Source organism: Gracilinanus agilis, chromosome 2 (assembly GCF_016433145.1).
Source record: "Gracilinanus agilis isolate LMUSP501 chromosome 2, AgileGrace, whole genome shotgun sequence".
NCBI classification, from domain to species: domain Eukaryota; kingdom Metazoa; phylum Chordata; class Mammalia; order Didelphimorphia; family Didelphidae; genus Gracilinanus; species Gracilinanus agilis.
Window position 1 is genome coordinate 43,200,604 of NC_058131.1, and position 17,836 is coordinate 43,218,439.

General features: G+C 40.7%; 1 protein-coding gene across 4 annotated transcripts in view; it reads left to right on the plus strand.

Annotated features, from left to right (window-relative positions):
• ZNRF1 (zinc and ring finger 1) overlaps window positions 1-17,836 on the plus strand; it is an 87,219-nt gene that overhangs the window by 37,074 nt on the left and 32,309 nt on the right. The gene's annotated exons all lie outside the window — the stretch shown is intronic.

A 17,836-nucleotide genomic window follows, 5' to 3' on the forward strand; every position in this document is an offset into this window, starting at 1 on the left:
GTTCACTGAACTACCTAGCTGTCCCAGAGATGCTTTTCTTTGTTACAAGTTTAAATCTGCCTCTCATAACTTTCATTTACCACTCCTATTTCTCCCTACTGGGACTAAGCATAACATTAGGACTCTTCAATCTTTGAGGCAGCCATTACCTTAAAGTCTTAAATCGTTGACCCATTTATCTATCCTGTGTGTCTGTTTTTCTAGATATTGTCTTTTCTGATCCTCCCAGTAGTCTGATACAGCTGGTCCTATCATTTTATTCTCATTTCACATGGGAGGAAACTGAGGCACTGAGAAATTAAATGCTTTGAACACCTTGCCCAAAGTCACCCAAGGTGTCAGAGAGTCATACTCTGGTCTTTCTGACTCTAGTCCAATTTACTGACTGTTCCTGCTTTATCATATATAAGAGACATAGTGTTGTCTCCTAGGGTCACATAGCTGGTTTGTGTCCAGAGTGGGACTTGAGCCTAGGTCTCCCTTATTCTAAGGTAAGCTCCATGTGAGCCACCAGGCCACATTGCTTATTGTTGTCGCTGTCATTTTTATATACATGTTTTATCTGACAGAATGTAAAATCTTTATGCCTTTGTTTCCTTGGTACCTAACACCTAACCATGCGCACACCACAGTGCTGGGCCTGGAGTCAGGAATACCTAGGATCAGATTCTGCCTCAGACACTTCCCAGCTGTGAGGCCCTAGGCAAGTCAGCTAACCACTGTTTGCCTCGGTTTCGCCATCTGTAAAATGAGGATAAAAGTAACATCTCTCTCCTAAGATCAAATGAGATAAAATGTTCAGCACATTGCCTAGCACACAGTATCTCTATAAATGTTATCATTATTCTCACTCCCTCTCCTGCATATTTACAAATGTATTTTCTCCAAGTTAGACATCAGTTCTGCCTCATTCTAGCATGGTCTTTAGTCTTTTCACTATCCTGGTCACTCTCCTCTAGGTATATTTTGAACAGGACACCTCCCTTGTTCTAAACGCGATGCCTCTCAATGCAACTTCTATTTAAAAATTAACTTCAATGACCCATGACAAACTCATTGATTTGCCATCCACTAAACCCTGTGAATCGGATTAAATGAATTCTAGCAGTTATTCTATGATTGTACAGACACCTTAACAAACCCAAAACATGCCTCTCAGGGCACCAAAAACCACAAGAATAATAACAACAAACCAACCCAGATGTTCTGTCTGGAAAGAAGAAAGCCACATAACTCTGGCTTGGCGTATGGACCGTACAATTGTCTACTCCATGTGAGAAGGCCTGAAGACATGAGGAAGACAGCTAGTGTAAGGTGGCAAGGCATTTGGGTAACTGGGAGCTTGTTAAAATTATGAGTTCTGTTTCTTTCCTCACTGGAATTTGCCTGCCCTCTTAACCTTCTGAAATAGATATCTCTCTTCAGTCTCCTATGTAGCCCTGCTAGTTTTCCTCTCTGACCTTTTAGATTTTCTGTAGCCCTTGCTCTGGGAATTTGGGTAATTCAAGGGATATGGAGAGCCAAAAAATAGTTTGGAGTTTCATTCGATTATGGGTAATTGAGCCTCCCTAATTGTAAGAATCTCTCCCCCTCCCCCCAGCAGTGATCTTTAAATAGTTTCTGTGGCCCAAACATAAAATGAACAGTCCAGACTACCCAGATTTCTCTTTTGGTTGTTAATTTTCCTTCTTGCCAGTATTTGCCCCTAGTCTTCCTTTTGTTTCTCTATTTTTAAGACATGCTGCCTTATTCTGTGGCAGAGACTAAAAAGATTACTAAATTAATACACATAAAGGCACCAAACCTCTGGGGTGAATGGAACTCTCCAGAGGCAATATTAAAAAATATTTCTAGCCAAGTGCGCATACCATACAGAAATGCTCATCATTTGGGAAGTGAAAGCTGGAGCTTCTTGATTTTCCCTGTAGATTTGTTAAGTGAGAAACAGACCACTAATCCAACTGGCTCAGGAGCTCTTCCTGGGGAGGGAAGACTATTCAGAGTCATTTCCTGCTACTATTGCTGCTAAGAGGTATAAGGAATTAGTGTGTACTTGGATAGGGCCTTTTTTTTTTTTTTTTTAAACACCATTGAGTGGGTGACCTGCCTGCTCAGAACAGCCCAAGGTCATGTGGCAGCAGGAAGTGGGCTTTTCTGATCAACGGTTACCAAGTATGTAGGGGTGTTAATGCACCCATGCATGTGTGTTTGCAAATGATAGCAGCTTGTCATGTGTTAGGCAGGAAATAGCATGACCTCAGTGGGTTTTTAACAGACATCCTGTCAGTTTAGATAGTTTACCCACTTCTCTTAACTCTTTCAGTCCGTCCTAAATACAGTCAGGCAGTTGTCTGGTTGTAGAAGGTGTCTGATGAGAAATAAGAGCAGAAGTTAGTAATGAGCTGACCTAATAGACCTTTTTACTGTTGAAAACACATCCCAGTAAGTGTGATGTCATATGGAAACTTTTTAAATGGCTATTGCATATTTTTTATCTATTGTGATTCTATGATGCCAAATCAGTGCCCTTCAGCCTTTTTTCTTCCCTTGGAATATTTCCTCTCCCCTCCCTTCACCCTAAAGTGAATGTCTGAATCCCATCCACTAACTTTAAAGCAGTCCCCAGCTTCCTATAATAAATCAAAAGCACATGAACTCCCAATCGTGCAGACATTTGAGGCTGTGGAAACCACTGAGCTAATAAAATGTTACTCTGTGATCTGTTTGCTTGTTTGTTAATGATCCCTTCTCTCCTAGAGCTGCCTGCTACTCCATAGCAAGGACTGTAGTTAACCTTTTGTGCATTATCCCAATGCTTAATATTAATGACTTGTTGCTTTATAAATGAATATTTACTATCTTGCTCCATTCACCTCTGTTGTGAACATCATTGTAAGTTTTGGTGAAACTACCCTGAAAGAGAGTGCCTTGCCTTATGGCTCTGAAAAGCAATGAACCTTTTTTGTCCCCTTCACCTTTTTTTTTTTAACCCTTATTAATACTGTGTATTGGTTCCAAGGAAAAAGAGCAGTGAGACCTAGGAAATGGGGGTTAAGTGACTTGCCCAGGGTCACCTAGCTAGGAAGTATCTGGGTTAGATTTGAACCCAAGACCTCTCATCTCTAGGCCTGGCTCTCAATCCACTGAGCCACCTAACCATCCCTCCCCTTATCTCTTTAATTATGTTTCTTAATGTCTAAGACCATATCTTAAGCTAGTTTTTTTTTTTTAAAGATTGAAGTTTAATGATAACACTATTAGCAGATTTACAGGAAATAAGAATTGTATTATTATTTTTTGATGATAACGGTAAGTCTCTGTCAGAATATTTGGTACATTTTCTTGGACCAGGCTTATAATTGCATTGGCATTCCCAATGTAGAACTCTCACTTCCAATGTAGATTATCCCTGCTCTGTAATTTATAATCTTAAAGAGTTTCCTGGAGCCAAAGTATCAAACTCTTGAGTCTTGAGTGGCTAGACCAGAACCAGATGAAAATATAAATGGGAAATGTTGAGCAAAATAATTAAAAGAACAATAAAACAATGTGGGATGTTAATTGGTAGTTTTCTAAGTCAGTATGCCAACCTATTTGCACCCCTTGGGCCTGGAGCACAGTGAAATAGCCACCACAATATTTTCCTTTATATCTTCTTAATTTGTGATCTCCTCCGTTACAATTGGTTAAATTATCTTTATTCAGATGATTCCTCTATCTGGTTTTCCAGTCCTAGTCTCTCTCCTGAACTAAAGTCTTAGATCATATACTCCCTTTTATTCAGCTGGGTGTCCCATGGGCATCTCAAACACCAGAGGTTCAAAACAAAACCCAAACTCTCTCTTCCAAAATTTCTCTCTTAGTAGTAAGGGCACTCATCTCCCTGGGGCAGCTAGGTGACCACAGTGGATAGAGTGCTGGATCTGGAGTCAGGAAGCCTCATCTTCCTTAGTCTAAATCTGGCTTCCAACACTTTCTAGCTTGGTGACTCTGGGCAAGTCACTTCATTCTGCTTACCTCAGTTTCCTCAGCTGTAAGATATACTAGAGAAGGAAATGGCAAATCATTTGAATATCTTTGCTGAGAAAATTCCAAATGGAGTCACAAAGAACCAGAATTAACAGAAACAACCAAACAACAGCCATCCATCTAGTCACACAGTCTTAGTTAGTCTTGACTTCTAACTTTCACTCACCCTATCCGTCCCATTCATTGTTAAATCTTGTTGTTTGTACTTTCATGACATCTCTTGTGTGTGTTTACTTCAGTCCACTCACAGAGCCATCACTCTGCTTCAGGCAGGCCCTCAATACCTCTCACCTTATGGAATTGGTCCCTTTACCTCAAGTCTCTCTCCATCCCAATCCATACTCCAGTCCGTTGCAAAGGTGATTTTCTGAAAGCCTAGGTCTGACCATATCACACACAATTTATCTGTAGATCCTCCTGATTTCCTTTTACCTCTGGGGTCAAATGTAAAGTCTTTTATTTGTCAGAACAAAGGCCAGCATTTATTTAGCATTGTGAGACTTGCAAAGCACTTGACAAATATTCTGTCAGTTGATATTCACCACAATTTTGGGAAGCAGGTGCTATTATTATCTCTGTTTTGCAGATGAGAAAACTGAGGCAAACAAAGGTTGAAGTTACTTGTCCAGGGTCACATACTTTAGTAAGTACCTGATGTCAGATTTGAACTAAGGTCTTTAACTCCAGGTTCTTGGTACCCTTTTTGAATTACTCGTTGTGCTTAGAGTTAGGCTAAGCTACTTGGGCTTTGTTCTGTCTTCTTCGGCCCCAAGAATAGTCAACCAGGGGTGGGGAATGGTGTGCTTGTTGAATACCAACCTCTCCAAGGTCAGGATGGATCACAAGGTTATGTCTGGTTGTGGAATGAGCCTTGGCATGAAACATGATACTTTGAAATGAAGAAACCTTGGCACCAGGCTTGGTTACTTAATCAGCTTTCAAATGAAAAAGGCCAGTGCCGAGTTTGGAACCTGTTTCTTGTACTTGACAGTGCTGCAATGCTGGGCCTGTTTCCTTCTCTGTAAAAAGGTGGGGCTCGACTAAAGGTTCATAATGGAGCATGTGCTGGGTTTGGAGTTGAGGCATCTGGTTTTGAATCCTGAGGCTACCACCTAATTTTCTGGGTGTTTTTGAACAAATCACTTCCCCTCTCTTGGTCCTTAGTTTTCTCATCTCTCTATCCTAGGTGAACTCCGAGGTACCTTCCAGCTCTTTATATTTGAAACTCTGGCTCTTCATTTCTACTACTTGTCAGATAGCTTGTTGGTGACACTTAAAGTTGTCTTGGATGTACATCTAATAGATGGAAAGCTCCTAGGCAGTCTTGGCCTTTTCTCTATTCTCATTCTCCTTGACTTCTCTGCAGCTTTTGACACTCTTTATCACTCTCTCCTCCTCGATATTCTCCTCTTTAGGTTTTCAGGACACCTTTTCTCCTGGTTCTACTCCTATCTATCTGACTACTTCTCTGTCTCATTTTGATGGATCTTTCTTCAGGTCCTTTCCTCAAACCATTGGCAGCATCCCTGAGGGTTCTGGCCTGGGTCCTCTTCTTCCTCTATTCTGGCTCACTTGGTGATCTCGTAATCTCCCATGGATTTAATTGCCATCTGGAGCAGCTAGAGTAGATACTTCTTAGCTGTGTGACTCTGGGCAAGTCACATAACCCCAATTGCCTAGCCCTTGCAGCTCTTCTCTTAGAATTGATAAGACAGCAGAAGGTAAGCAGATATTGCTATTTTTTTTAAAGCATCTCTTAACATTGTGGAGAGTTTCTCAAGGTATGGGATTGATTTCATTTGGAAAAGGGCACATGAAGAAGTCAGTGGTTACCCACTACTTAAATCCATGGCTGCTAACCATGTGCCACAGTTTTCCCATTGTAAATAAGAGGGGAAGAATCACAAGTTGAGAAGAAAGAGCTCCCTTTTGAAAAGTACTTAAGGAAACCTTCTGGAGAGTTAAACTTCACAGAATCACACTTCTTCCTGTTCACTAGTAGCAACATAGCCCTGATTATAGAATGCTCTAATATAGCTTCAGCAATGGGCGGGGAAGTAAAGGGTAGCAAACAGGATGCTATAAATGCCACCGTGGATTTCAGGCTTTGTTTTAAGAGCCAGTAGGATGAATTCCTCCTTAGGTAGGAAGCATCAGATGATCTCATTGGGAAGTTCTTTTGTCTACTTACATCATCTCTAGATTTGATCCTACCCTCCTTATATTAAATAACCAAGGAAATAATTGCTTGTTAAGAGTAAAGGAGAAAATGCTTTAGCATCCCCACTGAATCACGTTTAATACAGAATTTGTATTGGAGCATTGGCAAATGAAACTTTCATTATTGGTTCACAAGTCTTGTATCAGTTTTTCTTTGCTCCTTTAACTGGAGAAGCTCCTATCTGGGAGTTCTCCAAGTTAGAAGCAAGAAAGACTCTTTAGTCACCTTTTTCCCTTTTTCTAATTTGATTTTGGAGGTTTTTATAAAGACTTTTAAGGTGCTTATTTCTACCATATGAATCATTTTCTTTTGAAAGTTAGTTCAAGTTATTCTTATCCATCCATCTCCCTACTCTCCTCCCCACCCCAGATTTCCCATAAGAAACCATGTACCCTCAGCTCCCTCTTTCATTCATTTACATTAAATAAGCCCAAATCATTGAACATGTGTCAATAAGTAGGTGTGGTCTTTGCATAGGAGGGACAAAGCCTGGGCAATGAGCCAGCCAGCTAGCTTTCATTTTGCCAAATGGGAAATATCAGTCTACAGGGGGATGATGTGCTTAAACTGCTGGTTTCTGTAAAATATAGTAAATCAGAATGTTTTGGCTAGATAGTTAATAAGCTGGTATGTATGAGCAGCTAGAACACTAGATTTGAAATCAGGAAGGCTCATCTCCCAAGTTCAAATTTGGCTTCAGGCACTAGCTGTGTGATCCTGAGCAAACTACTTCACCCTTTTTGCCTCATTTTCCTCATCTGTAAAATGAACTTAAGAAGGAAATGGCAAACCACTCCAGTATCTTTGCCAAGAAAACCCCAAATGGGGTCATAAATAGTCAGACATGATGGAAATAACTGAACAACAACATAACTGACTCTTTGGTTTTTAGGTGATTTTCTTCAGATTCAAAGCCTGCTTACATTAGCCAATAAAGTGTTTTGAGACAAACAGGTTTTCTGTACAATGCAGGAAGTAATTCATCACTTAATGAACATAAATTCCACATCTCAGTGATCTAAATATTATATTCAACCAGATCCAGTGGTAATGTTGCTGCATTTTTCCCATTCTTGCCATTGGCTATCTAGACAATAAAGTGAGCAGCAGGTGGCTTCAGAAGTCCACAAATAAACCACTGACTTAATATAGGCCCAGCCTTAAAGAACTTATTATATGTTCTCTCTCTTTCTTTCTCTCTAAGTATCCTTTACTCTTTTCCTTCTCCCCAAGCATACAGGTTTCATTTATGGTTTGGACTCTTGACTACATTAGAAAAGACTCTGAAAAACTTGTGGAACTATAGCTGGACAAATCAAAGCCAAATTTGGTTTCATTTAGGAAAGTCTAGTGGAGTTGAGGGTGTTAACAGTGAACTTCATGAATCTTGGCAGTAAGACTGTTGGCCTGATTAAACATTGCATATTTTCTAGGGTTAACTTTTAGTGACTAGTGTTGGGGCATTCCATAAATCCCATGGGTGAAGGGGTCATAGACTTTCTTCTTAGTAATATAATTATCCTCTCTGCCCTTTTTAAGAAAGATGGTTTATTTCCCTATTTTTATCCCTTGGGAAGTAGAAAGAAGGCTGGGAAATTGTGCTCACAGCTGGCATGATGACCAGGCTTCTGCAGTCCTCCAGACTAGAGATGGAAAGTCCCTTCTTAGATGCTTTCCCTACAACATGTAGGGAGATGAAGGAAAAGTGGAAAGTGGCAAGACAAGAACAACTCCATCACTAACTGGGTATTTTCTAGCTGGACTGATTTTCCCAGGCCCACAAAAAAAAAAGTTTCTTATCTGACTTGTAGACAATTCTGGATGGCTAAGCATGCATTAGCCATAAGAATTCCTTCATCCTCTAGCTAATATTTTTGGTGAGGAGGAGGTAGATGTCTTTCAAACAAAAAACAAGGCTTTGCCATCTATACTTTGTGAGGTTTGCCCTGAAAAAAATCTTGCTCAAGAAAACTGGTTCATCTATGCTTCTACTTCCAGCATATATCTCAGGACCTCACTTAAGGTCTTCCTGGGATTCTTGACCTCAATATTGTGACATCCCAAGGACCCAGCATGGTAAAGTGGAAAGAACCCAGGATTTGCAATTATCAACCTGGGCTTAAACCACCCTAGCTCTGTCACTTAATATCTGTGACCACAGGCAAGTCTGTCCTCCTTACTCTCCTTTTCCTCATTGGTAAAAAGAGGCTTCGGGACTAGATGATTTGATGTACCTCTTAGCTTTAAGTTGTTGAGCCTCTCACTATATATTTTTTTTAACATTTATTAATATTCATTTTTAACATGGTTACATGATTCATGCAACTCCTTTCCCCTTCAACCCCCCCCCCACCCATGCGCATTTCCACTAGTTTTGTCATGTGTCCTTGATCAAGACCAATTTCCAAATTGTTGGTAGTTGCATTGATGTGGTAGCCTCTCACTATATTGAAGCAAGATTTGCTCAGAAAATCAGTACATGAACTCTTTTTGTTTCCCTTGTTTATCAATGACAGACGAAGGCTTAGATGATCTGCTTAGAACACAGTGATGGGCAAACTATAGCCTGCAGGCCAGATGCAGACCCCCTAAAATGTTCTGTATGGCCCTGTGACATTATTCTTAATCTGACGAATACAATGAGTAGGATACAGTACAATGAAACTTTGAAAGAGTTGCCTTAGAAACAGACTGACAGATGAGCATTTCTTTTCCTTTGGCCCCCTCTTTAAAAAGATTGCCCATCACTGGCTTAGAACAACGATGGTGAACTTTTTAGAGAGTGCTGGACTCCTCCTCACCTCCCCCTTACCCCCACAAGAAGAGAGAAAGTGCTCCCATTGGGCTGCTGGGCAGAGGGTTGGATGAAGTGAAAAAATGTCATCAGACCTGGTGGAGAAGGGGATGGGAGCAGCTCAATTTGAGTCCCTCTGCTTTTCTAGTAATGAACTGGGGGTGGGTGGCACAAGTGCCCACAGAAAGTGCTCTGTATGCCCTCTTTTCCATCTGTGTCGTAGGTTCACCATTACTAGCTTAGAGCATAAAAAGCTGGCGGGAAAGAATTAGATGGCAAATTTGTTTGAGGAAAGAATGGGAATTCAAGGAATTCTCAACAGGTTAGAATAATGGACCAACCAGCCATTCTGGAGGACAATTTGGAATTATGCCTAATGGGCTTTAAAAGACTGCTTGCTCTTTGATCCAGCCATATCACTGCTTAGGTTTATATCCCAAAGAGATAATAAGGAAGAAGACCAGTACAAAAATATTTATAGCTGTGCTCTTTGTGGTGGCAAAAAATTGGAAAATGAGGAGACGACTTTCGATTGGGGAATGGCTGGACAAATTATGTTATCTGATGGTGATGGAATACTATTGTGCTCAAAGGAATAAAGAACTGGAGGAATTCCATGTGAACTGGAACAACCTCCAAGAATTGTTGCAGAGCAAAAGGAGCAGAGCCAGGAGAACATTATACACAGAGACTGATACACTGTGGCACAAATGAACGTATTGGACTTCTGTACTAGCAGCAATGCAATGACCCAGGACAATTCTGAGGGATTTATGGGAAGAACAATCGACATCCAGAGGAAGAACTGTGGGAGTAGAAATGCAGAAGAAAAACAACTGCTTGATCACATGGTTCAATGGGGATATGATTGGGGATGTAGACTCTAAATCAGTGGTTCCCAAACTTTTTTGGCCTGCCTCCCCCTTTCCAGAAAAAATATTACTTAGCCCTCTGGAAATTAATTTTTTTAAAAATTTTTAATAGTAATTAATAGGAAAGATAAATGCACCTGTGGCCATCACTGCCGTCCTGGATTGCTGTAGCACCCACTTTGGGAATCACTGCTCTAAACAATCACTCTATTGCAAATATTAATGATATGGAAATAGGTCTTGATCAATGACACATGTAAAACCCAGTGGAATTTGAAACAACATGAATCATGTAATCATGGGGAAATAGTCTAAATCAAATTAATTAATTAACTAAAAAAAAAAGAATAGTGGACCAAACTTAATCTGATGGAATTTAGTATAGAAAAGTGTCTAATCCTGCATTTGGATTCTTAAAGATCTACTATACTTTAAGTACAGAATGCAAGAGACATAGTTAGGCAAATGAAAAGGATCTGGGTGTTTAATGACATGCAAGCTCAGCATGAGTCATGGGCAGTGGCAGCAGGCTGCTTCAGTCTTCAGTCAGCTGCATTTATAGTAGCATGGTGTCCAGAAAAACAAAGGAGATTGGCATCCCACTGTACTTTATTCTAATCAGAACACACCTGGAATATATGGTGTTGAGTTGTAGGCACTGCATCCTCAGAAGGACATGGACCTCTGGGAACCAGCCTGGAGAAGGGTGAAAAGGATGTTTAGGGGACTGAACTAAATGATTGAAGGAGCTGGGAATGTTCAGGCTGAAGACATAAAGATTTTGGTGGAGGGGAGCCCTGGTATTCAAGTATTTGAAAAACTGGAATGCAAAAGAGATTCTATTCCTTTTCCCGGTCTTAGAGAATCACTGGGTGGAAGCTAAGCAGAAGCAGATTCAGACTGAGTGTAGACAAAAATTCTCTAACAATTCGAGGTATCCTAAAGTGGAATCTTTTCTCAGTAATTAGTGAGGTTCTCATCATTGGAGAGCTCCAAATAGAGAATGCATTTCTAAGAGTGCCTGTGCTCAGCACTTTACAACTGTTATCTCAGTTGATCCTCACTACAACCTTGCTAAATTTGTTGTCTCTTTTGCAGTTTGAGAAACTGAGACAAGCAGAGGTTAAGTGATTTGCCCGGTATCACCTAGTTAGAAGTGTTTAAAGCCATATTTGAACTCAAGAACCTGAGTCCAGGCCCAGCAGCCTATCCTCTGTACCACCTAACTGCATCTACCAATATCTAGTGTTTATATAGCATTTTAAGGTTTGCAAAATGCTTTATAAATACTATCTCAGTGACCTTGGGAAGTAAATGCTATTATTATCCCCACTTACAGTTGAGAAAACTGAGGCAATAAGTAGTAGAGTAACTTGCCCAGGGCCATATAACTGGCAAGTTCCTAAAGCTGGATTTGAATTCAGGTCTTCCTGAATCCAGGCCTGAAAAAACCTTATCCACTGAATCACCTAGCTGCTGACTCTGTGACTACTTATTGATGTTGTAAAGGAAATTGTTGCCTAGATATGACTTGTACATGATGACTAGAAATCTCTCGACTTCTGAAATTTGCCCCCTTCATTGCCTCCCCCTTTGCCCCATCCTCCCAAAAAAAAGTCATTAATTACTCCTCTGGGTCTTTCCATGGAAGAATATAAGTTTAGGAGGTGGAAGGGGAAAAGAAATCCAGATCTATTATTCATTAATGACCAGATGTTAATAGCTTATGACTATTGCTTCTAGGAAATACTTCTGTTTTTCACTTGGCTGGAAGGATGTTTATCCCACACCTTCCCTGATGCCCAGGAATGCTCTAGGAAATAGGATGCATATAGGCAGTCAATAAAAATTACACAATGTCCATTTCATCATGCATACTTTGTATTCCTGAGAATTCTTCCTTGGGAACCTCACAACCATTTATGAATTGGTAGACTCATAGAAGCTTTTTGCTCTTAGTTTATATTAGTTCTAGAAAGCAGATACTTGTATACATGCTAAAAAGTCATCTTTTAAAGCACTAAGTTCTTATGTATATCCGTTTGGAAACTGACAGATATATGTGATCTCAGTCTACATATTTTGGCAAACATTTAGCACTTGGTGGAGTCCTGGGAGAGATAGAAACAAGACTTGATCCTTGCCCTCATTAGAGCTTATGCTATTTAAAGAAGGAACTAAAGAATAGGGGAAATATTTAGAAACTGAAAGGTAAGTAGAAAATAGATCATGATTGGGGCAGCTAGGTTGTATAGTGGATAGAGAACCAGGCCTGGAGTCAGGATGCTCTGTGTTCAAATGTGACCATAGATTCTTCCTAGCTGTGTGACCCTGGACATGTCACTTAATCGCAGTTGTCTAACCCTTTGGAATCAATACTTAATATCCAGGCTAAGACGGAAGGTAAGACTGATTTTCTTTGTTTTTAAGGAAAGAAAATCATTTTTAAGAAAGATGATAGAGAGTCCAGGAATCTAAAACCAGTGATTAATGCTTTTTTACTACTTTCTTTTTTTATAAAAAAAAAAAAAAAACAATTCTCTTTGTAGATCTCTTTTAGCCTTCCAGATTTTCAGGTGGCAAGATTAGGCCTAAATGTTATGGTTTCCCTAAAGGAGGAGTTGGGACTAAAACTCAGACCCGCTTTATTTACCCTTAAATCTATGTCTTATGTGCTTTATTTAACTGAAATGATTCAAAATGTTTCCTCACAAATCTTGTTCTCTGACCCAATTAAACATAATTGGCCTCTGAGACATCAGTTGAAGCTCCTCAAATTGCTACAGGCCAATTTGGTGAGTCCCATCTCTACCTCACCCTTCCCTGTTACAGAGAGAGATTCGGTTGGCAAGCTAAAGATGCCTCCTCTAACTCAAAAGGGGCCAGTCCTTTCTTGCCATTTGGTTTGGTGCCTGAATGTCTGCCAGTCAGTAGACAGAGGAAACACTTCTCCCTCAGCAACACCCCTCTTCTCCCCCCACCCTCAACCAAAAGCCTCTAGAATCCAGCTGCATTGACTTCCTTTCTGCTCTTCGAACATAAGACATCTGCTGGCCTTGTGCCTTTGCACTGGCTGGCTGGTCCTAGGCCTGAAATGTTCTTCTTCACCTTCACCTCTTGGCTTCCCTCATTTGTTTCGAGGCTCAGTTCAGTTCTACCTTCTGTTTGGAAGCCTTCCCAAGACCCCACAAGACCCTCTGAGTTTACTTCCCATCAACTCTGCATACATCTCAATGTACCTGGTTATTGGCATGTTGTCTCCACCGTTGGAATATGAGCTCTTTGGGACCTAGGACAGTTTTAATTTTCTTCTGGTTATCGAGTTGCCCCACTGAGAGACTCCTGGACTTGGGAACACAGGAAAACGTGAGATATTCGCTAGTAGTATGATGCTGAGCAATTCCTGGGACCTCATTAAATCTCAGTTTCCTCATCTGTAAAATGGGAAGAGTACTAGTATATCCCACAGGGTTGCTTTGAGACTCAAATGAGGTAACATGTAAAGTGTTTTATAAATTTATAGCATTATGTAGAAATGCTGGCTGTTATCATCAGTAGTGGTAGTGGTGGTGGGAGTCTCTACAGTACCTGTAAAGAGTTTAATAAATGCATTTTGATGGATTGATTTGGGGGGGGGAGGGGAATGTCCTGTTCAGGTCTTGCATCTTCATTTGAAACACTTTTCAATGCTTCAGTTAGATTAGAAGATGAATTCTCTGTGAGAGCAATGTTGTCCCCAAATGACATTTCAATAATCATGAGACAATTAAAAAAAATAAAGGGGCTCGCTCAAATGTGACCTACAACTCAGCATCTTTGAGTGGTTGTCTTACTACCATTAATTCCTGTATAGCCCCACTCCAAATCAAAATTCTGAACACATCTCAGAGTTATTTTGTTCTCATTTTGGCATCATAGTACCTCAGTGCAACTTCTTTAGAAGTTTTATTTTGCTTTTGGCTGTGATCTGTGTTTTCACTTGAGTAAAATGCTGAAGAAAAGCCAACTGTGGGAAAGGTGATTGGATAGTTAATGGAAAAGAGAAAAAACTCTAAGGCCTTCTGACTGTGTTTTAGATCAGAATTGGTGAGCAGCCATTGAAGGTGCAGGGGGAAAATCAGGGGTCTCATTCTGTCACTGACTAAAAGATCCTGCCACACTGCAAAGTCATCAGATGTGGGCCCTTTGAAGAGCTGTGTGCCTCATGACCCGACAGCCAGTGTAGCCTTGTTCAGAAAAGTTCATCATGAAATTGGCCAAGGAGTGACTGTCCTTAGCAGCTTCATCTACTGAGGCAGAAAACACTTGTGAGGGGAGGACCTACCCAGAGAAAAACAAAGGCCCTGCAAGTATTGAAAAGAAGTGGGCAATCACAAGAGGCCTTCCAAATGAGGCCAAAACCCTGGTTAGGTACTAGTTAATTCTCTAATGGAATACTGTGGTTCCTGGCCTGCCTCTGCACACACTGTTAATATTCAGAACCTTAAGAAGGTTAAAGAAGCTAATTGCAAATGGAGAACAGGAAAATATTAAATTACTGAGGAACTGGCCTGGATCCTGTATTAGTGTGTAGGCTTTCTTCCCCCTAGCAAGAAGGAGCTGGATCAGGTACCCTCCTGTGGAGCTGTAATCTTAAATTTGGAATCTGACCTTTTATTACTATCAGAGTTCTTCCTTTCTAGTATCTACTCAGGAGCCAGTGAATACATTATTGGTCATTGCCAGGTCTCTTTGGGGACAAGTATGACACATCACAAGTCCAAGAGCAGCAAAAGCAAATCTCATAAGGGATGTTTGGGAGACTTGTGGAGTCCAGATACACAGGTTGAAAAAAGCCAGACCTCCTGGATCTGTCCTTGACCCAGAGGATTCTGGAACTGTGACTGACCCACACCAGAGCACCAAATGAGCTAGGCAGTGTGATGGGGAAGGAAAAGGGAATCCACAGCAACTGCTAGGAACAGTGCCCTAGATTATACCCAGAACTTTTAAGAGTTTTTAGTCCTGTTCTTCCCCTTTGAGCTGCCAGCTGTAATAAATCCATTTAGTAAAATCCATTCATCAAGTCCTATTTGATTTATCTTCAAACACCATAAGGATATGACAAGAAAAGAATTCTCCTTGGCTCATAACCAGGGACCGAATGAAGAGAGTGGCATGATGTGTAGTACCTCTCCTGAAGAGGCTGTGTTAAAAGATGCCCAAACCAGTCGCTTCTTCTCCCACCCTTATTGTCTTTTACATACTGATTTTAAAAAGTGTTTTTCATCTGAACCTGTCCCACCCCCATCCCCACTTTTCTATCTTTTACCCCTGGTTGCTTCTCTTGATTCTTCTGACTATTCATCCCTTCAGGTGATCCCAGAGACAGGCAGAACTAGGGCAGATGTTAAAATAGCACATCAGCATGAAGGAGGGAGGGTGGAAAATGGAGCAATGTGCAGTAACCACCAGATTTGGAGAAATCAGGTCTTAAAGGAGAAGCTTAATTTTTGGAGGTAGAAGTTGATATTGACACAGACTGTCATGTTTATGCACATAAAATGGGGGTGGTGGGCAAAACATGAGACTTGGAAATCAGACAGAAATTCCAGAGAGATTTTAGGCTACTATTCCCTGTTATAACTCAGTTTCTCTCTGTCAGATGGGAATGAGCATCCAGCCCCGTTCCTTTTCTTAGTTCTGGGAAGTATGTTTAAATGGTCAAGAAAATGTGCTTGCTGAGTAAGTGTTAATATTATTATCATCATTACTGCTGCTATTGTTACTACTTCGATTCATTTAAGTATTTTTAAGGAAAAAATATCTTGAAGTTCTGTGAAGCCGAGACTTCAGTTCCTTGAGGTCAGAAACCAGCATATGACTCTTAATCACTTCACCAGGGGAAAACTTCTTCAGCTGACAGGGAAGAAATACATGCTGAAGGATTAGGAGCCAGCTGAGCTCTTGCAAATCTAATCCAATCACAAGAAGAAAAATGTGGTTTTTATTACAAACAGGCAAGGCATCATCTTATCCTCTCTTGACCAGAAGTGGCAACCCATCCTTGATAGAGCAAAACTACAAACAAGCTGGTTTTCACAGAAGTCAGTTCATTTTAATAAATTTATTAAGTACTTCTTATGTGCAATATAGTCTCTGAGATGAGGGACATTAAGGATAAATTAGATAGAACACAATCATTAGATTTTCTGGGTTATTCCTGTTTTGTGACTTGATATCTTCCTAGCTTGAGCAGAGTTCCCCTAATATGTACTGCTCCTATTGTTTCTGAAAGCAAATGAAGGAGAAAGAAATTCCTCCATTTCATTTCTTTGTTTCCAGCCTTGTATTAATTGGTAGTAGAAGACTGAGTGACTCAGTGGAAACTTCAGACTCAGGAGACTTGGACCATCAGTCATGTGCTGAGAAGGAAGTGTTTTCATTTACACAGTTCAATGGTATTTCTCGAGGTAACTCCTGCTATTCAGAAGAGGGATGAGGAGTAAGAATTTTAGTAGCTCATAATAAGTTACATGCTGTCTTCCTTGCCAAGTAACAAGGTAGGCATCCCTAAACCTTCATGGAGAAGGAAAGAGTCTATGGTCAGAAGCTCTTAGAGAATGCTTTGAGGTTTGGTTTAGTGTTTCGTCTTAAGCAACATTGGATATATTTTTTTTAAACCGTTACCTTCCGTATTGGAATCAATACTGTGTATTGACTCCAAGGCCAAAGAGTGGTAAAGGCTAGGCAATAGGGTTAAGTGACTTGCCCAGGGTCACACAGCTGGGAAGAGGTCAGATTTGAACCTAGGACCTCCCATCTCTAGGCCTGACTCTCAATCCACTGAGCTACCCAGCTGCCTCCAACATTGGATATTTCTTAAATAGGGAGCCATTGCAGCTTACTGAATAAGAAAATGGACTGGTCAGATAATGAGTCTTTAGAAAATTACTTCTGGGGGGCAGCGGTGGTGGTAGGGAGAACAACTAAGTAGCTCAGTGAATAGAGAATGAGGCCTATAAATGGGAGGTCCTAGGTTCAGATCTGGCCTCAAAATACTTCTTAGCTGTGTGACCCTGGGCAAATCATTTGACCCCCCCATTGCCTAGATCTTACCGCTCTTCTACCTTAGAACCAATATGCAGTATTGATTCCAAGACGGAGGGTAAGGGTTTAAAAAAATAAAATAAAATAAAATTACTTCAGCAACTGAATGGAAGATGGAGGCAGTGAGACTAATTCAGGGGGTTTTGTAGTATTCTAGGTGATGAAGACTGTTGCTGGGGGTGGTTACTCTGGGAGTGGAGGGAAGGGAATCTAGACAAGAAATGTTCTGACAAAGATTTGGCAATGGTTTGGCCACGTGGGGTGTGTGAAAAGTCAGGGATGACACTAAAGTGTCAAACGTGGATGCCAAGGATTGTGGTGCCTTCGATAGTAACAGCGAAGTTAGAAAGAAGGGAAAGTGTCTTCATGAATCATAAATCCCTTGCAAGTTTTAGATTTCCAGGGACTTATGAGAAATGAGTTTCTAAGGCCTAATGAAACTTTGTAAGAAACTCTAAAAGAAGCAAGGGATGTGTTCTTTCCATGGCCAATCACAGTGCTGAATTGAATTGAATGCTTCTATTTAGAAAGCCAAGGTTTCTTTGTACCCACCTAGAGGTGATGGGTATAAATTACAACATAGGAGGCAGGTGAGATGCCATAACTTTGATTAATGTGGAACATGATTCATTGAGTTTGTGAAATACTTTTCTGTTTGGAAGTCAACAAAGACATAGCTATCTTAAGCCTGTATAGTCAAAGAACTAGACCACTGCTTAGTCACGGGGGTTAACGGTGTCCTTGGGTTTGAGGAGGAAGGGAGGAAGCAGCTCTCAGAATCTGAGGTAAGAGTGCTAACTGATGATTTCTGCTCATAACTAGGTGCTTCCT